The sequence below is a fragment of the Pteropus alecto genome, unplaced genomic scaffold (assembly GCF_000325575.1).
Source record: "Pteropus alecto unplaced genomic scaffold, ASM32557v1 scaffold75, whole genome shotgun sequence".
In the NCBI taxonomy this organism is placed as follows: Eukaryota; Metazoa; Chordata; class Mammalia; order Chiroptera; family Pteropodidae; genus Pteropus; species Pteropus alecto.
This window is the reverse complement of record NW_006440638.1, coordinates 12,649,778-12,676,152: the sequence shown is the minus strand read 5'-3', so window position 1 is coordinate 12,676,152 and position 26,375 is coordinate 12,649,778. Positions and strand designations below refer to the sequence as shown.

The following is a 26,375-nucleotide window of genomic DNA, read 5'->3' as shown; positions in this document are numbered from 1 at the left end:
TAGAGAACATCATTTAAATTGTAGTCTTTGGTGGTTCTGCTTGTTATATAGAAAGACAAAGCAGCAATGGCCAAAAGACATTAAACATGGAATGCAATGAATTTCCTTTCCTTGGTAAAGCATTTGAATAGAAACGGATTTACATTAATTCTACAAGCATTTAGTAAGCACTTATTGTGCAATATAAACGATTTAAATGTGGTTTTGTAGGAAGGCATCAAGCTAAATGTCCATTCATTTGATAAACCTTTCTTGAACTTTCACATATTATACTCTTAAGTATCTGATATATAAAAATAAATGGCAAAGTCTCTGTTCTCAAGGAATTCCCAGGGGCAAGGATGATAGATGCATAGCACTTGTGCCAGTCCTCCCTAATATGAATTTATGACAGATATCACTAATAATTGCTTCCTTCTCACCAAAGAATAACCTTGGCCTCAGAATCCTCATCACACAGTGCTCCACATGGATACCATCAGCAAGAACTGGAATACAGGGTAACACCTAGTGTCTTAGTCAACTCCTACTGCTATAAAACTTCCATAGAGACTAGGTGGCTTAAACAACAAACAATTATTTCTTACAGTTCCGGAGGCTGGGAAGTCCAAGATCCGGCTACCAGCATGGTCAGGTTCTGCTGAGGGCTCTCTTCCTGGCTGGTACATTACCACTTTCTTGCTGTATCCTCATATTGCTAAGAAAGGAATTCTCTCTCTTCTCCTGTGGAAACTAATCTCATTCATGAGTGCTCCACCTTGTGGATGAAAAAAAGGGTTCTAAGGAAAGTAACCTCACAGGGTGATCTAATCACAAATTCCTAACTGTACAAGTCATGGTGGGAGTCAAGCCCCAGGCACATATCTTCTTTAATGAAAGGCTTATGCCTGCCTTAAGCAAGCCCCATCCATTGATTCTGTGAATCTAGGTTAACATATCTTTGAAAATGCCTCTTATCAGATCCCTCATTCTAAAATGTAACCATCTTCAAGAGCAAGTAATCTTAACTAGTAATCCAATCCCCATTTTGCTTTCTCCTACCTCCATGTAACCTTCCTTATGTCCCTTCCTTACTTTTAAGTGCATAAAAGAAACTTCAAAACTTATTTTCCGGAGCATGTGAGATCTTGCCCCCCAAGCATCCATCATCGGTTTGGCTCAAATAAACTCTAACATTTTTCTATAGGTCTGGACATGTCTTATATTGACAGCCTTCATGAATTCATTATTTCTCAAAGGCTCCACCTCCAAATACCATCACTTTGGGGATCAGGGATTCAGCATATGAATTTGGGGTGAGGTATAAACGCTCAGTCCATAGGACTAGAATACTAGGTCTTAATCAACTTTTCTGAACTCACATATAATACAAAGGCTTTTAACTGCAAGTTTTATGATAACACAGCTATGCCTGACCACTTATGTATTATCCATAGGTAGTGTAGTGACTGTGGCAAACTCAGAGCTGAGGAGTCACTACAGAGATCATATGGCAGCAAAGCCTAAAATATCTACTATGTATGAAGAAAAAGTTTGATGACCCCTTACCCATATTTAAAGAGATAGAGATAAACTCCTTGAAATCCAGAGGAGGAAATTGCATCTTAATGCACTTCTACACCAGCACTGGGAGTCCCACAGAAGAACGTTCTACCTCACTAGCTAAGGGAAAGCCCCCACATAGCCTCCCAGTGCCGATATACAAAGACGATGCTTTATGAAAAACCACCTATGGACTTTGATGAACATCTCTGGCTGTCATGAGAAATACCCTGCTAGCCAGAATGCCCTTTCTCACCATTCCAGAACATGGGAAAAGAGTATAAAGAGCTGGTCTACTTCTGGAGGCACAGGACAAAATGGAAGGGAGGAGAAGATTCTGGTTATGCTATTTTATCTCCCAACTGAGAAAATGCAAAACAGCCCATGGATTAAATCAGCATGTGATTCCATGACAGGAAATAAAGATGAAAATTTTCACCCGGGGTCTATCAAATCCAAGTTTTGAGAACATTTTCAGCAGATTGCCATACACACACTTGGCTTGAGAATAGTTCCTTCTCTAAAATTACAAAAGTGAAAGCAGCATAAGAGGCTCCAGATTGTAAATTTCATTTTTCTAAGCCATTCTATGGCAATTCCAGAGGTGCTCCTTCTCCTCATGCCAATATCACTTTTATTATCAGAATGTCTCAGCAGCAGACACTACTTTTCACAAGTTTTCGTCTATATTAAGTACTGAAAAGCTATGTCCCATTTATTGATAAGACTAAATATGAGATTTCCCTCACCTCATCTCATCATTTAATAGCAACAGATCCTAAAGCAGCAGCACCAGCTTTTTCCCATATGAAACCTGCCTAACTCAACTTACTGAATAAATGGCTTTTCAAAAGCTTATTCAAGGATACAGGTGTTTTATAAAATAAACTATATACACAGACAAGAGTGCCCTCCTCTGAAGAAGGGCAGGAGGATATCCTTAATAATACCCTACATATCCATATCTTTTGAATTCTGTCCCAAGGTCATAAACCTTTTCAAGTAAATATTTTTCTCTAAAAAACCTTTCCTGACTCCTTAAATCAGGGGTTAAAAAACTATAGCCCACTGGTCATACCCACTTACCTTCCTATATTTGTCAATAAAATTTTATTGGAACACAGCCACACCCATTCATTTACATGTTGTCCAGGGATGCCTTCATCCTGTAAGGATAGAGTTAACTGGTTGTAACAGAGAGTACAAGGCCCAGAAGCCTAAAATATTTACTATATGGTCCTTTACAGAAAAAAATTTGTTGACTCCCACCAAAGCTCACATTAGCACTCCACTCTCAAGTTAAACTTTCTCACTGTAGTCCATCATATTCCCTCTTAGTACTTTTCAAAGTGTAATTACATATTTGTGATTCCTCAATGTCTGTCACATCCCACTAAGCTGTGGTGGTCTCAAAGGCAAAAACCAAGCCAGATAGGTTCACCAATGCATTCCCTGTGCCTGGGCAGTACTGGCACGTACAAGGTGCTGCATAAGTACTTGCTAAATGATAATTAATTAATTAGATACAAAGACCACTGATAAGATAACCTTTGATCTAAAACTGGGGCACTGATCTGCCTTCATGGCAGGTAAATAACAGTGGTTTTCATGACAATAAATTATATTAGACAAGGCCAGGCTCTTCCCTGGGCTAAGCGTTCGGCAGTCATATTTCTGAAATGATATAGATTTTGGCCAATATGCCCATCATTTATCTCTAAGACTCCAAAGCTGATAAGTTTTTCTCTGCATTCAGCCATATATTACCTACAGATGGCCAAAAGAGCCAATTCAAATACAAACTCTACAAAGATGTACTGAGACCCAGTCACCGAGTACCCACTTATGTGTCAGGCAGCATGCTTAGGCATACAGTAAGGTGGTTAAGATCATGGACTCTGGAAAACAGAAACCTGCTTTTGAGTCCTGGTCCCACTATAATGATGACTACAATCATTTAATGAGAGATGACCAGGAGAAGGATCTCCATCCTAATGTGATAATCTGGAAACGGCAAGGTAAGAAGAAGATTAAACAGACAAAGACATTTTTCCAAGGTCACAAAGATTCAAATCGAACCTCTCGAGCCTATGACCTCAATCACTACATTATCAGGTTATCATTTGTCATCAATGAAATCCTCCCTTTGAAGTATGTATCACGGTGCCTAAACAAAACAGGCACTCAATAAATGCTTTCATTACTGTAATTATTCCAACACCATAATCACCTAGACAGTCAAGCAAAGAAACCATTTGATCTTTCACAAATTTAACAAAAATTTACAGATACTTCATAATCCTTCATATTGAAATTTAAATCTGAGCTTGTCTGATTTTGCTTTTCCACCACCCTCATCTCTAGAACCCACAAGTATAGAAGGATGAATGTACGGGTACTGCATTTTTTAATTAATGTGCTTAAGCCAAAAACCAAAAACAAGAACAAATTAATATGGAAAAGTAAAATGTTTTTTAAGGTTATTCAAAAGGACATGATTACATTTTCCTGGCTGTTTCACAGAGTGATTCAGGTAAAAGTTCTCTAGTTCTATGCTAGACAAAGTACTTAGTAGCAAAATATACCCATTAAATATTTAGTATATCAATATTCATACACAGTGTAGTACACTGCAGTCTCTGTATTAAAGTCATTTACACAGAGGTCAAACCTTTAAAACACAAAAAGCAAATAAGTTTTGCACGTTTTCAAAAACCAAGTTCTAAACCAAAATCCACATGGTTAATATACTCTGACTCCTTTATTCTGTATTTAATTTCCTCATGTCCTATAACTTGTAAAATTATGTAAGTCCCAAGTCTACGTGAAATTAAATAAATACCCCACGATGAGGTGCCAGGAAAATATCTAGTTGTAGTAAGTACCGATTAAAACGAACGAACAAACAAACAAAAACCAATGTTTCCTATCAGTGTCACTGAGTTTTCCTGGCAAGAGTAAAACCTAAACTTCATTAGGCAAATAAGGAAAACCAACATTTCAGTGAACAGTTGTTTAATCAATATACTCTGCCGACTGGGAAGAAGAAATAATGAATAAATGTGGATCTCATTCAGTACAGTTCCTTTACTTCAAGGATGAATCCTCTCCAGTTTCTAATTCCACTTACTCTCTAACACCTGCGAATATAGTAATAGTTTTTAAATTCTTGCATATTTTGTCCAGAGGTTATTATTGTGTTATATGTTACCTGTTAGTTCAATACAAGCTGCTCCACACTGGAATAAAGTGTCCATTTTATAACCATGCTGGTCAGAAAAGGACAAATTTCCAGATGTGGTCTGGACAACATAGGACAGAGCAGAAACATCCCATCTCCATCCCGGACACCCTCTCTATATATTACCTAATCCTAATATTTTAACATCTTCCTTATGTATCCGCATAGATTTTCGTCATCTAACCAGGACATTGCAGTGCTCAGTGTATTATTAAAAGCTCTTTGGTGTCACAAAAGGAAGGAATTTCTCTTTCTTTTGCCAATTCTTGACTATGACCACTACCATGATCAAAGCGACAGTCAAAAGCCTGTAGGACTCTGAGCAATTTCAGGAATTCCAAACAAGTAAACTATGAAATTTCTTATAAGCAAAATCAACTGCATCAATTTGCTCCTCAACATGAATAAAAATTTCAGTAGAATTTTAGCCAGAAGAATCAATAAATAACTCTCTATATAAGTTAACTGTTCACTCATTATTTATTCCTTTAAAGTTAGGGTTCAATCTTTGGACCTAAACTAGTATTCCTTAACCTTTTCTCTGACGAGTTTATGCCAGTAAAAATGATAGGACATAGTAGCAGGAAACAGAAACATTTACATCTATCTTGCTCAGGAATCCTTTGGAACTCAACCCAGACAATGCCTATCTCCAAATTCAAACCATGCTTTAGAGAGTGTGTACATGAATATATACCATACTAACCTAGCTTCCTCTTCTTCTTGGCTCCTGGTTTTACCCATTTATAGCTGTGTATTCAACATCTCTGGGCCTTTATTTCCTCAACCATTAATGGGGATAACAAAATAGTGTCACCATGAGAACAAAATGAGTTACTACATGTAAAGTGCTTAGAACATTGCCTGTCATGTAATGAGAGCTCAGAAAATATTAAATATTATCACTTATTATTTACTGTGATTTTTACAATATTCAATGCTGTTTTCACCATTCAGAAGAGCCAACAAAGCAACATGAGGTATCCAGTGACATTACAATGCATGAAGGGAATCTTCATAACATCCCATTAATTGTGTAAAAGACATAGGAATTGTGGCAGAACCATCATTCTTAAAATCTTATATCAAACTCTTGGCTTCGTGCTAGTTCTAAATATTTAAGACCTCTTGCCTGCCTTTTCAGCCTAACAACTGTAAATAAAGCATATAAAACTTAGGCAACTGAACAGTGGGAAAAGAGTATATTTACATTGTGTGTATCAGACATAAGTGCAAACAGCTGAATGCTCAGTGAAGAATGATTCACAAGAGACACATATTCAGACTCACACTGCAAACTCTCTCTTGGGCAACAGTTCAAATCTTAATTCATTTTGCTTTTTTGTTTTTTTGTTTTTTTTTTTACTTTAGCTGGGCCACTTGTAGTCAGCCCCCTGAACGTATCCTTCAAGGGTTGCCTTCTGATCTGGGCAGAGTTTATACACAGAATCCAGGCCTCACTCCTGTCTCTCCGTTCTGGGATAACCTCCTCTCCTCAATTTCCAGCTGCAGTGGTTGTCCCAAACTCTGTCCCAGTGAAGCAGTAGAAAGACTATGGGTTTTCTACTGGAGTTTTAGACACCACTGTGGCCTGCTCTCTAGAGAAAACCTGGAAGTAAAAACTAGAAATTTAGTACATACCTGCCCTTCCAATTTTGACTCCCTTCCAGGATCTCCCCACATTTCTTCACTCTCCAGAGCTTTCAAGTAGTTGGTTTTTGTATTTTGTCCGGGATACGTAGTCACTAGCTAGGGAAAGTTCACTCTGTTAAGAGCTTACATGGCCACCCTGGAAATGAAGCCTGTCTGACACACATTCAGCAGAGATTTGAGCAGACATGTTCTTTTCTAGCCCAAACAGCCAGGGAACTCATTAGTAGAGACAGTACTGTGAGAGTTCATATTAGTATATGAGGAAAGAGTTCTTAAGACAGGAAGTCACTTCCAAGAACAACTCTGATGGAATGGGCAAAGACTGGCCAAGGAACAAGTCCAGTATTTTGTTTCAAGCTGCACACACCACTTAGGCAGCTTAAGAGATCTGAGTACATTTGGGGTGTAAGGTAATACAGAGAGGTCCGGTAAAAGGAGATTTCCAACCAAAGAGGTAGGAAAATTAGAGTCCAAGGCAGAAATTAAAGGCGGGGCGGGGGGGGGTTACAAAACAAAACAAAAAAACCAACCAGCTGATATTGTAACTTACTCAAGAGGTCCTAAAAGGGGAAGCAGACATCTAGACCTAAGAGAGCCAACATCAGGACAGGGACAGCAAAAAACCTGCTTACTCTAACCAAGTGGGAACAGCTGCTTTAAGTGCTTCATGAATTATGTCTCCAAGCTTTTGTCTGGACTCACCGGGATAGTGTCATGATTGATTACTGATGTCTGCCACAGGAAGAGGGAGGGGTAGCACATTCCCACCTATTCGCAAGCCAGAATCAAGAATAAGGTTATTGAACTTGAGAAGAATAAGATGAGACAGATTCGTCAACATCATCATAATTAGTAACAGTATCTTCAATATGCCCAGATGATGTTTAGAGTAATTCAAATTTAAGTGAAATTAAAAAGGGATATCAGACAGCTAAAATAAAAAAAAGTGCCTTGAATCTTAATAAGCCCACAGTACATGAACTGCCTCTAATTAGATTCAGGAATATGACTCCTTTTGAAATCAACCAAGAGAAAACACTTATTCAGATTATTTCAATGAAAAATTAATAACCACTTGCTTCCACTTTATCATGCACAGATCTCAAGAGCAGATTTTAAAAAACGAAAGTGCAGTCTGTCTCAGAGAAATTATACTTGTGAGTCCTTCAAGAGCTAGGACATTTTAATCAATAAGATATAAGGGCAATTCACTGACTTACATAAATGAACAAAATACTTGCTATTCAAAATGAGTAAAGTCTGTCGCTGAAATCATTAAGAGTTTCTGTAACTACACTACTAAATTAACAAAGAAAAAACAAGCAAAATCTGCCCTTCAACCTTATTTTTATGTTCCAGTTAACCAACTCCTAATCTGTATAATGGTGGTTGAGGCTTTTAGAAGTTATTTGGCCTTATGCCTGTCTTATTCAGAGAGATGTGACCTGCCCAAGGTAAATACAATTACAGAAGAGTAGCATCTATGCCTCTGACTTCTGGTTCACATATCTTTTCCCTGTACCATACATATTATGACTTGCTAAGGAGAGACTTTAGGCAGGGGGATTAAGAGTTTAAGTTTCACAACTGAATGAGTACCACAAAAGTTAGCAATGTTGGTTAATTAGTAGAAAGAGTGAATATGGGATTTCTGGGGTACTGGTAAGTTTCTATTTTGGTCTGGAAAGTGATGTTCACTTTATAATAACATAACAAACTACACTTATGTTCTATGGATTGTTTTCACTGTTGTATGCCACATTTCACAATTTTTAAAAGTTTTAAATAAAAGTATAAGCTTTGAAGTCCCACAGCTCTGAATTCAAATATAGACTCCATATCATTTACAAGTTGGGTGAATTTAGGCAAACTACTACTTATCCTCTCTAAGCTTTAGTTTCCTCTTTTGTAAAATGTAGATAATGATAACAATAGTGCATACTGCATATGACTGCTGTGTCAAAGAGAAAATACAGTTACAGTGTTTAACCTAGCACTTAGTGGGCTCTTTTTGGGTTGGGCTGTCCCAGCAAAGGCTCAGAAACTGCCCTCCTGCATCATTTCCAAGCTGATGCACGTCAACACATTTCCAGCTTGTAGTTACACTTGCCTTTTCACCTTTTTACTGACAGTGTGCAGCTAGCTGTTCACTGTCGTGGGGCGGCACACAGCTGAATGCAAATGTAGTCCTTTTACTTTGGCTAGGAGCTTCATGGATCAGGAGATGCCCTCACAGCGGAGGGATAGGCAGGCTTAGTCCATAAAGGAAGCCATCAAGTGGACACCTGAACACAGTTTGGGATCACTGGCCATCAGTCTGATTCCAATGAGAAACCAATAAGGCAAGGTGAAACTCTAAGCCTTCATAGAAAGTAGACAGATATCTGGGAGGCATGTAGCACAGGACAAATCCTGTAGACTTTGGGTTCTCACAGTTAGAGGCTTCAAATCCTAGCTCTGACACTCACCAGCAACGTGATTGCAGTAGACACTATAAGATGTGACTCTCCAGTATCTTTTCTAAACCATTCAGCAGTCTCAGTCAATGATGGGAATTCCACCTCTTTGACACGGACTGGTTCAACAACATAAGACCTAATCCTCCCCGGCAATGAAGGAGAAGATGCTTAATGGGAGGATTATAAAAAGAACCACACCACCAGGAGAATAACAAAAAGAAATGATCTCGGTTCTTCCCCTGGATGTTGTCTCTCTGCCAGAAATGCTAAAGTCATGTCACTTTCAAAGTGAAGGCAAAACCAGTGCTAAAGATTTCACAGCAAAGAGAAGCAAAGACCCTATAATCTCAATAATATACATGAGTCACTGAATCACCCAATCTAGGGTATACCTACTTCTGGAGTCCCATATCTGAGATATGAGATAGTGAATTCTTTATTACTTAGGCCAGTTTGAGTCAGAGCTTTTTTTTTTCACTTGTAGCCAAAAGCTTTCTAACTGAAAATTACTTCAGATTATATGGATTTCAGTTTCCTCATCTAGAAATTGGGTTATTAATTCTGAGCTTCCCTAGTTGTGGAAGGTTGAAACGAAACTAAAATATATATATATGTATTTTATCTAAAGCATTTAGGACAACATCTGGTACCAATTAAATATCCAATAAATGATCCCCACTTTTTCAAAACACTCTCAAAATTAGTTCTCATAAAAAGATATTAAAATGTCTTTTCCTTCATTCAAGAATTCATAAAACAGAGCCTAGTATTTTCTTCCCCCTTTGCCAGAGCTAAAATGGACCCTAAAGATCACTAGCTCTGTGGTTCTCAAACATGAATGCGGAAGATTTTTGTTAGAATGTAGATTACTGGGTTTTAACCACAGAATATAGCAAAGCGACCAAGTAATCTGCATTTTTAACAAGTATCCCAGGTGATCCTGATGTGGGTGGTCTTACAATCCCATCTTTGGATCTTTGGATCTTTCCACTTGACTCTCCAAACAGCTTCCCAACTCTGGCTTCAGTGCTTTCACTTTTTTTTTTTTTTAATTTTATTTTATTATTAGTTTCACGTTTACAGTGTACTAGTTAGACATTTATAGTTTATGAACTGATCCCCCTGATTACTCTTTCTTCCCTCTGGCTCTACGCCTAGCCATTACATTACTGCTGACTGCATTCCCTATGCCGTGCTCCCTGTCCCTGTGACCATCTATCAGCTACTAATTTGTACTTCTTTAACCCTTCATAGCTACTGTGTCTACAGTCTACTCTTCATCCAATAGCCAAAGTGATCTTTTGTAAATTAAATCTAATCACGTGAACTTTTGCTCCAAACTCTCCATTAGTGGAACTCAGTTTAAATGCTTAACTGAACAACACAACATGAAACAACCTTTAGGGCCCTCCTCAACCTCAATTATTTATAATACAGTAAGACCCTGTGATGCATCCATTAGGTTACGAGAATTCAACTTAATGAGGAGTTTCATTTAATAAATTTAGTTTGATTTAACACTGCGTTTATTTGCATTTAAAAGGATCATTTTCAATACCTCATGCCTTATGAGTAGATAAAAGCTGGGAAACAAGAAACCACGCAAGCAATCTTATATTTGTATATTTGATGTAAGTGGGCTCATGGTTTGCTAGTTCATAATACTAATTATCTAGTATCATATTCATTGTTTTCATTGATTTTTTCTGTATGCTTTATGGTTCTCTTGAATGGGGCTTGCATTAAAATTTCAACTATATAAACATTGAATACTTAGTAAGTAGCATATTAAGCACGCTATATGTAAAGCTAAAAAAAGTTAAGGAGCATGGGTAACAAACTTGTTACAGGGTAAATAACAAAAGGAAACTGTCTTGTTATGTCCCATTACCATTACTGACTTTAACTCCTAAAGAACCTATTTTAACAGGATTTAGTGTTATTTAGCATAAATTGGTGTTCATTTTGGAGTTTAGCCATGCATTCAGAGATTTCCTACTGAAATTAACAGTAACTATATTTCTGAGTCACAAGAATTTAGAATTTGCCTTAGGAGATTTTCAGGAACAAATTTCCTCCTATGAAAAAGGGAAAGACAATGTCTATACTTTAGTAAATGAAAACAAATGTACTATCTTTATAGTATCAAAACAATACAATCTTGAAACAATGAGAACTTTTTTCCCAACTAATAAACAGGAAAACTTTCATTTTAATTATCGTATTTAATATTGCTCATGGTACTAGAAAACATATTCTCATACAATGCATGTTGATTTCCTTATCTCTGAAAGAAGGCTAGGGTTTTAGGAGGAATAAATGAGTTAACCCATACCAAGGGCTTGGAATAGGATGTGGCATATAACATATAATAAACTGTCAATAAATAGTAGCCACTATTATTGTTGTAATTATTAATCACAATGAGTAAGAGTATAAATCTGTACAGCCTTTCTAGAGGTCAATCTGACCAACATCTCAAGAATTTATTTGATTAGTAATCAGAAATTTATATTCAAGAATATTCATTATAACATTAAAACAGCATAACATCAAAATAACACAAATGCCTACTAATAAGCAAATGACAAAATAAATGAGGACATCTATATGAGTGCAGCTTCCTTTTCTTCCATATTCTTTGGCATCAGAAATATTTGCAAAAATTTTAATGCATGGGTTAGTACTCCTGATTTGATGTCAAGTGGAAGGGAAATAATAAAATTATGTAATCAGTATGATCCTACTTTGACTAAAAGATGCATACATCCACATAATGTACATGTATGCAAAATAATGAAAACATCCACAGTATTTTCCACAACAGTTTTCTCTAGAGCACAGGTGATTGCAGGGGATCTTTATGGCCTTTTAATATTTTCCTGTAGTTCCCAAGTTTTTTTTTTACAGTAAGTTCAGGCTTAACTTTTTTATTCAGAAATAAAATTAGAAAAGATATATTACTATTTTAGACCAGACATCCAAAATATCTAATGTCCATATTTTTTTCTCCAAGACTATGCCTTTCTATCATTTTATATCGGCAAATTGATACCTTCAAAATCATATTTATTGCCAAAAAAGTTTTTTAAAAATCTCAAATTCTAAGTAGACTTAAGTTTCAGTACAAAGCTAATTGCTACCTGTCAATCCAGACAACATCCTATTTTGAGATGGCTATTAAAAAGTGAAACAGATTAGTGGTAGAAAAAGCCAGAATTGTTCGGCAAAGAGGCATAAAATACCTAGATAATGACAAAATAAAAACTTTTAAAAATAATCAAAAGAATTTCCCTGAAATGGTTTTAGTACTCAAATGAATGTTTTAGAAAAGACCAGATTTTGGCTCCACTATTCCCCTCAAATAAAAAGTTTCTTATTTTACTGAGTCTTTCATCCCTTCATTTCATACCACAAATAAATGAAAACACCAGTAGCCACCAGGTAAACTCTGGAAACTAAATACAAAGCTAGGATTAGAACAACAACCAAAAAACGTATGCAGATATTCTATCCTCTGTGTAGCTGATCGCACATTAGAACCAAAGGCTTTTCCGACTATGCCCATATTTATTTGCAATATTGCAATTTAGCATAATAAATTCTAATGCACTGAAAAGTATGCTAAAAACTATAAATACAGAAAAAAAAGAGCCAATTAGAGGTACACCACAAAGTTCCCCTTCCCTGAAAATTAAGAACAGATATTAAACCATCAATTCTTAACTTCTCCCTTACAATTTATTTCAAATTACATTGATTAAAGAACTCCTCAGGTAAAAGGGTGAAGTAATTGGTTTTTCATATGGGGGGGTGGGGGGGAATGGCTAGAAGCAATATCAGATTATTCTCTCAATTAAATTTTGATCAATTATTCATGGGCACTTTTTTATTAAATAGGAAATAGAATTATTCTCTCAACTTTTCAAGTTCTGATGATGTCAACCAGATACACAAAGTTATCTCTTGGATAATTTAAAGTTACTAATTATTCATCAAAAGCAGAAAACTCCTTGCCTTCAATTAACTGTAAGTTTCTGTTAACCAATAATTGGATATATTGATTCTACAGAACCTCTATGTGCTAGATGCTGGACATACAAAGATGAAAGAGACTCAGCCATTGGAGGGAGAGATAACATTCAGAAACACATAGAACATCACAAGAAGCACCATTTGAGCTAAGTCTTAAAGACAACAAAGGGAGTTGTTAGGAAAAGGCATTTCCAGCAGAGGAAACATAATATGTAAAAGCATGAGAACATCCGAGTCCAATGTTTGAAGGGACCTCTTAGTTCAGTGTGGTATAAACATGAGAGTTCGTGTTTGCATATGAGTCCATATGCAAGAGAAAAGAGAATGAGGCCCACGGTGGGCTGAAAGAGGAAATGTGAAGGTTGTCCATATATAATGTAGTACCAAGATTACTCTTTAAGACATACTGACAATCCAGAGAGACTACCAACAGAACGAATTCTTATTTTCTAAACTGATAAGTTGTATGGCATTTATTATGTTATTTAGCTTGATATTTTAAGAAAGCATACCATATAATACAACCTTACAAGATGCCCATATATAAATTGATAAAGAAAATGTTCCACTTATTAAACAAAAAATACGAAATGTGTTATTAGTATCATTCCTAAAAAAATTAATACTACTAAGACCATGACCATCACCACCATTTATTGAGCACTTACTATTCTCCCGGCACAGTCTTTACCTCAATAAGTCTTCACAACCCCCTTACTGTGTTTCCTCAATTGACACATGAGGAAAGTAAAGTTCTGAGTTTAATTAAGTTACTCGAGAACACAGAGAAAGTAAGGTCAGGGACAGGATTAGAACCCAGGAGTCTGCCTTGAAAGCCTGTGTTTCGTTTTTGTTTTCTTTGCCTTTCCATTGCTTTATTTTTATTTTTATTTTATTTTTTCCCGCAGATTTATTGAGGTCTAACTGACAAATTAAATGGTAAGATATTTAAAGTATATAATGTAGTGATCTGCTATACATATACACATCAAGTTAATTAACACAACCAGCCCAATCTTCTCACATATTTACCCATTTTTTTGGTGACATTTAAGTTCTACACTCTTAGAAAAATTCAATTACACAAAAGTGTTATCAACTATACTCACATGGTTATAAATAGATCATCAGACCTATTTATATTTATTTTTATTAGTTTTCATCTTAAAACTGAAAGTTTGTATCTTTTTACCAACCTCTCCCTATTTTCTCCACTCTCCAGCTCTCGGGTCTGTGTTTTTAACCCACTGGGCTATAAACACACACACACACACACACACACACACACACACACACACACACACACACACACACACACGTCTCCACAGTCTTAGTTACATTATGCATGTTACTAAAGCTGGATAAAAATAAAGTCTTTAAAAGACCAATTTGATTCCATATAACAGCCATACTCTAGCATTAAAAAGAAAAGGTTTCTGTTCCCAGGGACCATAAACAAGTTTTCATCACCCGTATTAAATGGCCCTGGCATCTGTGTTGGGGCTGAATCGTTTCCAAAGCCCCTTACAGTCCTAAGACCCTTACATTCCTAAGACTCTATAAGCTACTGATGAAGTAGAATTACAATCTATATGTGGGATTCTTTAAAGTCAAGGAAAACTTAAGCTTTTGTCAATTATGGTCCTAAGAGAACCACAAAAAGGAAGCTGAGAGAAAGAATTTATCAACCAACAGCACCCAATTCAGCCATTTTTGTTTGACATGCTATAAATGTTACTGAGACTATCAGCGATGGGCACATTCTCCAGGTTCCTATGGTCTGTTACACTTCAAAACTGTGGGAAGAAAGCTTCTGAATAGAAAACACATAAACTGATTTCACCAAAATACCAAGTTTTAAGAGTAATATATGTTTAATGCAGATGGATAGAAAAGCTCAGCCAAGGTTTATTAGCCCAGGGTCCATGGAAATATTAAACCAAATGTTCAATATCTCTTTCCAGAATCTCAAACTCAGAAGCACTTAAACACCAAACAATGTCATGTAGAGACACAAACCACAGAGTTTATATCAAAAACAAAATCCAAAGACCCAAATACATTTATGTCCCTTGAATAAGAATCTGTAAATGTCCTGGAATGGGAGTCAGAAGACAAAGGTTCAAGTTCCCGCTCTGACCAAGGCAGCACAACTGTCTCCCACATTTAATTTCTCCACAATTCAATTACTTTCTCATGTAAGGGATGTCAAAGACATCTAACAGTTCACCAGAATTTCATCAGAAAAATTAAAAGTTTTCTAATGCCAAAGTTTTCTTTAAAAACTAAACATGAACTCAGAATATAACCTGACAAAATTACATTCCTGAGCATTTAGTCCAGAGAAATGAAAACTTATGTCCACGCAAAACCTGTACACAACTATTAAGAGCACTATAACTTAGACCAAAACTGGAAACAACCATAATGTCCCTCAATAGGTGACCTGTGGTCCATCCATACCATGAAATACTGCTCAGTAATAAAATGCAACATACAATACGTGCAACTTGAATGGATTCAAGGGCTTTATGTTGAGTGAGAAAAGCCATCTCAAAAGGTCAGATAATGTACAATTTCATTTATATAACATATGACAAATTATAGCGATGGGAAACAGATTGGTGGATGGTAGAGCTTAGGGACAGTAGGGAGAGGGAGTAGCTGTGACTATAAGGGTTAGCATGAGAGAGATATGGTGATGGAATAATTCTGTCTTGATTTGTGCCTTACTTACAAAAATCTACACATGATTAAAAAGCATACAACTATACATATACATTGTATCAATATCAAATTCCTAGCTTTGGTAGCGTACTTTTAATTATGTAAGATGTAACTACTAGGGAACCTCTCTGTACTATCTTTGCAACTTCCCATGAATCTACACTTATGTTAAAGTAAACTATTAAGAAAAAGCTTTCTAGGACACTTTTTGAATTTGAGTAAGATAATAAGTAAATTCCATCTTGCCAATTACTCAGGATTGGGTCATCCTTGAATCCTCTCTCTCCTTCTCATTCCCAACATCCAATCTAACAGAAATTCTGAGTCCCCTTCAAAATATTTCCAAAATCTGACTACTTATCATGTATACTCAAAATCTGGTCCAAGCCATTTTCATCTCTCTTCTGGTTTACTGTCTGGTCTCCTTGCTCACACAGTCTGTTCTTCTTTCAGAAAATGACCTATTCTTTAGTTCTCTTTAAAAGCCAGGTCAAATCTTTCAATGACTTCACTTCTCAGAATAAACACTGAAGTTCTTAAAGCTCCCTACAGGTCTTACAAGATATGCAATTTCTCAACTCTGCCTGTAATGGGTTGAATGGTGGTCCCTACCTGTGACATCCATGTCAAAGAACCTCTGACTATGACTATTTGGAAAAAGAATCTTTGCAGATGTAATTAAAATAAGGATCTGAAGATGAGACCATCCTGGATTATCCACATGGGCCCTAATTCTAATGACGAGTGTCCTTATGAGAGGAAAAAAAAAAGATGGTACACAGGAGAAGAGGAAAAAGCCACACGAAGATGGAAGCAGAGACTGAACTATACAGCCACAAGCCCAGGAACACCTGAAGTCACCAGGAGCTGGAAGAGGCAACAAAAATCCTTTCTAGAGCCTTCAGAGTGAGGCTCTACAGTCCTGCCAATATCTTAATTCAGGACTTTTGACTTACAGCACTCTGAGAGAAAAAATTTCTGCTGTCATAAGCCACGCAGTTTGTGGTAATTTACAGCAGCTCTAGGAAAATAATGATGCACTGCACATCTCACCAAGCTCCTTTCTCTCCCATCTACTCATTTCCTCCCAGATATGCTACTGGCTGCTTGTTAATTAAACATGCCAGGCACATGGCCCCACGTCAGGGGCTCTGTTCTTACCTCTCCCCCTGCCTATAACACTCTTCTCCAGATTTCCCCCATGACTGCCTCTCTTAACTCCTACAGATTTGTGCTTAAATATCACCTTACTAATGACTACTTCCCTGACACCCCTAACTAAAGGTGCAACCCCATTACTCATACTCCCTTTGTCTCCCTCCCATCTTATTTTTCTCCATAGCACATACTGTCATCTGTGACATCATACATGTTCTTTATTATCTCTCTTTCCCCACTAGAAAATGGGAGAGATTTTTGTCTTTTTTGTTCTATTATATCCCTGGTACCTAGATCTGTTTCTAAATGGTAGTAGATATTTGAAAATTACTTGCTGAAAGAATGAACTAAAGACAGAGAAACTAAAAATAATGTATATGGGGTTTTACCTATTATAATACTTACCAAACTTCAGGCCACCCACATATCAACTTCCTTAATTTTTGCTACAGTTCTTTACCAAAAGTACAATTATTTGTTTAAATTTTTAAGTCTACTATCTACGTTTTACTTAATTATCTACCTTAGCCTCATTCTAGGCAATAATTCTTAAAAAATTGCAGGTTTATAATGCTAGTTACTTATTGTCCCTAAAATACAATGCATAACTATTTACTAAAATGTTCATATGGGCATCCCTAAAATCGGTCTTAGTGCAACCAACCACCTATGCACCACACTGAGGCAAATGTTGGCTTTCTTCTTACCCTCCAGTTTACCATGTCTATGTAATGGGAGTCACAAGGAAGCAGGAGCTCTGTAAATACAGTTAAGTTTGAGAGAAATATCGGAAGTGAACATGGGAGTCAAGTAACACTGCCCTTCAACCTCAGCTGGAAAAGCACAGAATCCCTTAATCCCTCTCTTCACAGCTACAAAGTAAAGGACCATAACCTCTTGTCTTTGTGGAGCTCCTCACTATCCACCAAGCATTCACCTCTATTTGACTCTCACATGTACTATTTAAGTAACACTAATTATCTCCATTTTACAAATGAGGTAAACTGATTCGCTCAGTCATTTTTGTGATCTTAGCTAACATTTTTTGAGCTCTGTATCAGCTTATGGTAACAAAAAAAAGCCCAAACTCAAAGTAGTACAACACAGCAAAAGTATCTTTCTTGCTAAAGTCATAATTCTGGGAGGGCAAACAGGTAAGAAGGGTAGTTTTTCTCTACAGGAGTTGCTCAGGGACCCAGGTAACGCAGGCTCCACCATCTTGACCACAAGTCTTCCAAATTACCTAGGTCATCATCGTCTCTACCAATAGGAAAGCAAGAAAAGCATAAAAGAACCACAAAGAAATTCTTCAGAAGCTAGACTGGGCCACAGCACTTCTAGTCACATTCCACGGGTCTAAAGCTCAGTCATATAACCATGCACAGCAGACTGGGAAATATAGTCCAGCCATGTGTCCAGAGAAAAGGAAAGATAGCTTCAGTTAACAGCTTTTAGTTCTGACATGAGTGCTTTATCAGTCAGGACTCCCTTCTATGTTCTTTTTATTAATGTACGTTATGAAAAATATATATGTCAATTACCTATCAAGCCCATAATTTCATGGATATTATTGCTTAAGGTGAGGCTTAAATGTAAATTTAAATTTTTTTAAAGAATAGTGAGTACATTTAAGAGAATCATAGTAAATCTATAATACTAATATTTAAACACCACAAAACCCCAGAGATAGGTCCTACTGTTATTCTAATCGAGATGAGGAAATCGAGACACCAATGGACAAACTGATTGTCTAAGTCACAAAGCTAGTGACTTACATATCACTTAAATATGGAAAAGACTTGCAGCAGATGCTATCAGAGCTCCACCACATGGCCTCAGATCCCTACACCATTTTTGCACACAGATTCTCTGCGTGCTCTCACTCCCAACAGCCAGCCCCTGTGGCCCTTTGTGTTGGGTGCTGAAACCAACTTGCCCTAGAGCAGGCGTCTCCAAAGCCCTGGGTCACGTACCAGTACAGATCCGTGGCCTCTTAGGAACCCTGCACAGGAGGAGGCGATCGGCAAGAGAGTGAACGAAGCTTCACCTGTCTGTGCAGCCGCTCCCCAGCGCTAGCATCACCTCCTCAGCTCCATCTGAGATCATCAGGCATTAATTAGATTCTCATTGGAGCTCTGGTCCCTGGTGCCAGAAAGGTTGGGGACCACTGCCCTAGAGCAAGAATAACCAGAAGTGCCTTGGAATTTATATTCCAATGGGAGAAAGGAGGATGTATAAATGCCCCAACTTCCTTGCCCCTAATGGAGACAATTCTTAGGTATAACCTACAATACCATTTCCAAAGCTGCTCTGTGAAATTAAAGCGAAGTTACCCTCCATGAGACTCAGCTTATTAACACACCCTCTTCAGATTCTTCTATTGGTTCAACTTCCCCAAAACCTTCCAGATTTTCCTGGGAATATCTCCAATAAAAAATAAATAAAATAAATCACATTCACATGAATCCTTTTCTCAGTATCTGCTTCCAGGGAACACAAACTAAGAAAAATCTAAGAACTACTCTGGTTCAAAGTTCCCCAAATGACAATCATTCACACACATACTTAGTACAACTACAGAATACTAATACTACTATCAATTTCTTTATGTGACTGATTTTAACTTAAAGAACTTTACTTTAAAAGGGTACTTTATATCGCTATCTATGTAGTTTGCATAAGTAGAAGGCAATATCAAATACAATTTAAAAATAAAGGATTTGATTCCGGCTAGCCCGGGTAAAAAGTCCTAAGCTGAAAATCTTTAAAGCACACCAGCATGAAACCAAAAAATTTTCCTTGACAAAATCTTAAGGTTACAAAGATATTTAAAAGAGAGTAACTTCCTCACTACATGATTCATCAGTATTTGATGCTGCATCTCTGTATTACCTAGTCTCATATGCCACCAATGGCATGCACCCCACACTCTAGAAAGCAATGCTTTAGCAGCCATTTTGCAAGGCTGTGTACGTTTCTAGCACATAAAACAATTCCTGATCCATAACCCATGTACAATAAATGTTAAATGGTTTAAGGAGGAAACTGAGTCTCAAAGAAGTTGAGAATCATACCTAAAGCCACAGAGCTGATCAGTGGGCCAGAAACAAATTGAACCGATTCTCTCCATGCCAGCCATCTGTCAGCATCTACAACAGTGATGTGATTCACTCCTAAAAACTCACTATGACTTTTCCCAGTGACTTCATCTATGGCAGTAAGTCTATATAAACATATAGTTTTATATTATCTTATAATGTTTGTTTCCCCCATTTTCCCCAAAATTCTTTGAGAAATCCATAGAATATCATTGCTGGCTGATTTTCATCTACTATTTGCCTATTGTCATAACCATAGCCTCTTTTTACTACTCTTTTTTCAACTACTGCTATTACTTTTTTTCTTTCATTATAACCCTCAGAATTGATTTCACTTTTATATTCATTATTGTTCACTTATAATCAGCTTTTGATTGCATGCTGATTATTCTTAAATTTCAACTTTATACTACTGAAGAAAAACAGTGCTTGGTGTTATGCACTGATTACAAAATAAGCAGATTATGTAACTGTTTTTTAAAAGGCCTGTAACGCATGTTTTAAAATGCAGGGGTTTTTTTTGTTTAACCTTGGATGAGCTGTCTGAATAAAGAGAATGGTTAAGAACTGGACAAGATTAAAAAAAAAAAAAAGAGTTTTCTTTATTTAAGCAAAATAAAAAATACCAGAACTTACACATTTGCACAAACAAGGCTCTGTATTTATTGCAATTTCTTGCTACTGTTCAAAATATTTCTAGAACTCCTATCTGGGGAGCAGTATCAAAGCCTTGCCCCATTCCTTAGAATACTCTTCTCAACTGCAATTCTTTCTTTACATCAATTCCACTTTCAGAAATGGTCAGAGCTTCTCAAATCCACCCTGGTGAATAAGGCAGTAGGAAACAAGGTTCTGGTTCAAAAACAAGTACATGAAGCATAAAGCAGAATGACTCATGGTCATGGTTCATAAACCAGCTTTCCAAGCAGCTAGAAAAGATGTGCATTTCTAGGATAAGTGCCTAGGTGAAAAAGCACAAGATGAGCCAAGCAGCTGGCATTCTGCACAATGCCAAGGCCACTGTAGTCATTTCCTAGGGCTGCCATAACAAACTATGGAAGTATCTTGTTTTATTGTACTTTGTTTTATTGTGCTTCACAGATTTTTTTTACAAATTGAAGGCAAGTCCTTCAATCAGTAAAGACATTATGACTCACCGAAGGCTCAAATGATGATTAGCATGTTTTAGCAATAAACTATTTTTTAAATTAAGGTATGTATCTTTTTAGAGACAATGCTATTGTACTTAACAGACTACAGTGTAGTATAACATAACTTTTATATGCACTAGAGAACCAAAAATTCTGTGTGACTTGCTTTCTTGCAATATTCATTCTATTGCGGTGGTCTGGAACTGAACCAGCAATAACTCCAATATATGCCTGTACCACAAACCGGGTGGCTTAAACGAGAGAAATTTTTTGTCTCACAGTTGTGGAGGCTAGAGGTCTGAGATCAAGGTGGCTTCAGGGCTGGTTTCTCCTGAGGCTGTGAAGGAAAATTTGTTCCATGCCCCTCACCTAACTTCTGGTGGTTTGCTGGCAGTTGGCTTATAGAAGCATCACGCTGATCTCTGTCTTCATGATCAGACTCTACCTTTCTAAGTCTCAAGTTTCCCTTTTTATAAAGACATTAGTCATATTGAATTAGGGGCTACCTGATGCCCTCATTTTAACTCGATCATCTCTGTAAAGACCATATCTTCAAATAAGTCACACTGTAAGGTACCAGGGCTTAGGTCTTCAACCATGAATTTTAGAGGAAACGTAATTCAACCCATAATAGGCACAACTGAATAGAACAATGTGAGCTACAGCCCAAGGAACTGTACAGGACAGCCACTGTGACAACAGGAAAGTTGTTTAAAGCTAGTTTGCTCCTCTTTAAAATGGGTAAAATGATGACAGTAAGAATGCCTACCTCCTAGGGTCACTATGAGGACTCGATGAGATAATCCTCTTCAGGTGCACAGTGCAGGCCTTAGCCCATAGGAATGTGATTCATAAATATCAGGTGTCTGTTTCTACATGTACCCAATGTCAGGTTATCCAAACAGACGCCATTAACATGCACTGTATAGGTGAGTCCAAGGGAAATTGCATAGCTGTATTTCCAGAGAGCAGAGGGAAGCCCTCTCAAACACCAAAGCCCTCTTGTTGTAACTGCCCATTTCTCATTGGTCTCCACCAGACTAGACCGTAGGTTCCTTAAAGGCAGCAACTGTCTCACACGGCCAAGCTTCCCACCAACCCACTATCTTCTGGGCCTAATAGTGCATTTAACAAATATCCACTAGAAGAATGAATGAACATGAATATTTAATACACTATTAACAGGAAAGGTATTTTTTAGCAGACATTTTAACCAGACATGGCAAACAGAAAATGTAGCCCAAACTATATACCAAACGTTTCTACTTGGGTAATCTTTAACATAAATATATGTTCATTATACACCCACATAGCAGCATTATTCACAATAGCTAGTCTGAAGCAACCAAAGTGTCCACTGATGAATGGATGAACAAAATGTGATATATACTTATAACAGAATATTATCCAGGCTTCAAAGGCAAGGAAATTCTGACACATGCTACAACATGGAAGACACTTAAAAACATTATGCTAAGTGAAATAAGCTAGTCGCAAAGGACAAATATTATATAATTCATCTTATATGAGGTTCTTAGAGTAGTCAAATTCATAGAGACAAAGTAGAATGGCAGTTTCTTGGGCCAGTGGAAAGGAGAAAATGGAGAGCTAGTACTGTGAAGGTTCAGAATGAAACACCCCAAAATGTGCCTCTGTGGTAGGCATGTTGTTTTAAGAAAAGCAACTTTAGCCTCGGGCTCAAGAAAAACTTCTACTCCTCCCTTAATTACCTGAAAGAATTTGAATTAGGGGCCTTGTCCACAATAAGAGGTTATTAGACTTAAACCTCTCTATAGAGCAGAGCAAACTTCTATTTACTAAACATCAGCTCTTCTTATCACTCTGCAAAGACCCTTTGAAGCCCCCAAAGCACCTTACCTCATCCCTAGTTCAGAATGTCTTATATACCCACTTTCCCTTTCCGTCTCTGAACCTCCTGTGCATGTGGGGGTCTCTGACTCTTATTTATATGGGGTTCCCATACACATGTATATGTTACATATGGTTATTTTCTATTGCTGATCTGTCTCATGTCTATTTGATTATTAGACCAGCCAAAAGAATATTGAGAGTAAAGTTTCTTCTTCCCCCATAGTGTTTAATGGATACAAAGTTTCAGTTAAGGAAGATGAGAAAGTTCTGGAGCTGGTGGTAGTGATAGTTGCACAACAATGTGAATTCACTTAATGCCAAAAAAGCTACACTTAGAAATCATGAAAATGGTAAATTTTGATATACATATGTATATATATCACAATAAAAAATAAAAAATTTTAATGAAAAATATATGCATTCATATTTTTAGTACCTTTGGAAATCCGAGAAGCAAAAACAAGGTTTTAGAGACACAAAAGGCATCTGCTGGTCCAAACTTTGAATCAAAAAGTTCTTTTGCTACTCTGAATACCTTAAAATTCAATCACAAAAACACTGCTTTGCATTCCTAATTAATTTTACTTAAATTATAACAATTTTGCTTATTTAAAACTTCAAAGCTTCAGGAAGAATTCTTTTCTGACCTATTAAGAAAGACTTTGAAGTATATTGGGGGGAAATGATTCACCCTGTCGCACAGAAGAAAATATCTTTAAGAAAGGAATACTGTAACTCATAGATTACTATAAAGATAACATTATAGATATACTGCAAATATTAAGAGAAATTAAATACCATACTCACTTGGGGCTACTTAATGGAAAAGGAAATTTAATAATTTTCTCTTTTCTTTATCTAAAGTTTAAATTAACTCTAAGTTTTCCCACACCTTGAACTTATATTTTATATAAAATATTGTCAATGTAAGAAACATCCAAACCTATAAAAATTTTTATAAGAGTTTATTTAAGCCAAACTAATGACAATTGCCAGGAAGCAAGATCTCAAATGTTCCGGAGAATAAATGTTTTGCAGTTTCTTTTATGCATCTGAAATTGAGGGGTTGTAAGGAAGATTAAATGAAGGTGGAAAAAGCAAGACAGGGATTGGATTACAGGAGAGTTAACAAGATGTTCTCCCCTGAGGGTAGCTATGCCCTCCTGGGGTATTTGGCATTTCAAAGGTGTGTTAACCTAAATGCACAGGAACAATGGACAGGACTGGCTTAAAACCTTTCACTAAACAAGTTATAGGCCTGGGGCGGGACTACCCACCATGACCCGCCCAGTTAGGAATTTATGATTTATTACAGCGCCTCTTTTTCATCCACAATATACATAGTTATTAAATCAATTTTATACCATTCATAAAAGCCTCACTTTAAACATATATCAAACAAAAAAGAAAGCATCCATTACATTCACATGATTTCCTGCTAGGAGTTCTAGATTTGGTATTCCAATCCCAAAAGCACCAGTGATGTTGTGAATCATAATAAAAAATACATATTTGGTCTTCATCTCTGGTGTTGGTACAGAGCTCCCAAAACCCTTGAAATTTCCCAAGTGATAAGAGTGTTATGTTAACGAGACAACTTTCAGAAAGCGCCTAAGCAAACTAAAGATGGGGACCAACCAGGGATTAGAGACTTGGAACTTTCACTCCCATCCCTTCACTTCAGGGGAAGGGAGAAGATCAGGAGATTCAATCACCAATGGCCAGTTATTTCATGAATCATACCTATGCGATGAAGCCTACGCAAAAATCCCTGAACTATGAGATTCTGAGAGCTGGGCTGGTAACTACAAAGAGATTTGGGGAGAGTGGTATGCTCATAAAGAAGGGCCAGGTTGGGATTCCCCTAGTAAAAGCCTCGCAGTGTCCCAGGCTTCACCTTTCCTTGCCCTATAGCTTAATAATAGATTGACCCAGAACTTGGAACTTCCCCTGCCATAGAAAGTTGCCCTGAAACTTATGATTAATGCCCTTATACTTACTGATCACAATCCTGGTTTAGAATTCTTTCCAGACTACTCCCATCTTTGTTCTTGGGTTGGCTCCGTGAAGCACAACAGACACACCCAGAACCATCACATAGTTCCTGGAATAACACCGTTTTTCCCTTAAGTACTCTAAGTCAGACTGAAAACGCAAGGCAGTTTTTGAAGGTGTTAACCTGCTGCCTTCTCAGATCACTGGTGCTCTGATAATAAACACTTATTCTAAATATCCCAACTCCTGTGTCGGTCTACTAGCTGAGCGGCACAAGAAACACGAGCCCCAGACTCAGTTACTCTCCAGTTACACTTAGAGGGCATGAAAACTCCACAACTCTCTCTATATACCTTGTCCTAGTCATTCATCTCTTTCATTGGGCTATACCTGAATTGTGTTACTTTATAATAAACCAGTAATCTAGTAAGTAAAATGTTTCTCAATGTTCTGTGAGACACTCTAGCAAATTAATCAAATCTGAAAAGGGCATAATGGGAACCTGCAATCTATAGCCAGTTGGTCGGAAGACTGGAGGACAACTTGAATTTGAGATTGACATCTGAGGTGAAGTAGGGACAGTCTTATAGGATGGACCTGTGGCATTTGACACTATTTCTACATAGTGTCAGAACTGAGTTGAACGGGAGGACAAGCAGCTGGTGTCAGAAAATTGCCTGATGGTGTTGGAATACCCACACATGAGAATTGGTGTCAGAATCTACACCCTTAGACTAAGCCTCCCCAAAGACTTGTCACAGGATTTCTGCCTCCATTTCAAACTAAGCTACTACTCAAGACAATCATTCAATCCTTCATCATTTTTAAAATAGAGAGGATAATCTGTTTACAATTTCACAATCTCAAAATTTATCTAGTTTTCAAAGAGCGCATTTATTTTTTCATGCTAATAATAAAAAAGTTAAACACTGAAAAATTCATTTTTCTTTTCCCTATATTGTTAGTTTTCGATTTTAATGACACAACTTTAAGTTCTAAATCTTAACAAAGAAATACTCACCATTAGTAGTTTATTTTCTTAATCAAAAATAATGAATAACTCTCAGCTTTCTTTTTATTACTTATTAAAGGTCCACGTAAGCCCTAAGGCTGGAGTGAGAATGCACATTAAATGTGGTTTTCCTCCCCCTTCTTTTCAAAAGTAAATTAATACAAATAAGTCCTTCGAAGTCCAAGGGTTGTAACATAGCATCTCCACAGCAATTAGGAGAGCTTCAGCAAAAGATGGTGACATCTAGCAAAAGATAAAGATAGTTTCCTTAGAATATGTGAAGAGATCTCCATTGATAAGGGGAAAACTGCAATATTTTCTGATACAGGCTAAAATGCTGGTCTCCACTCCCAATCAATGCCGAGTATAAGTCCTTTTCCCAAGAGATATTGTTTTATTCCTTCACTCCTCAGCACACAAAAGGCACTACAG

General features: G+C 37.0%; 1 protein-coding gene across 2 annotated transcripts in view; it reads right to left on the bottom strand.

Annotated features, from left to right (window-relative positions):
* SUCLG2 (succinate-CoA ligase GDP-forming beta subunit) overlaps window positions 1-26,375 on the bottom strand; it is a 250,538-nt gene that overhangs the window by 214,164 nt on the left and 9,999 nt on the right. The gene's annotated exons all lie outside the window — the stretch shown is intronic.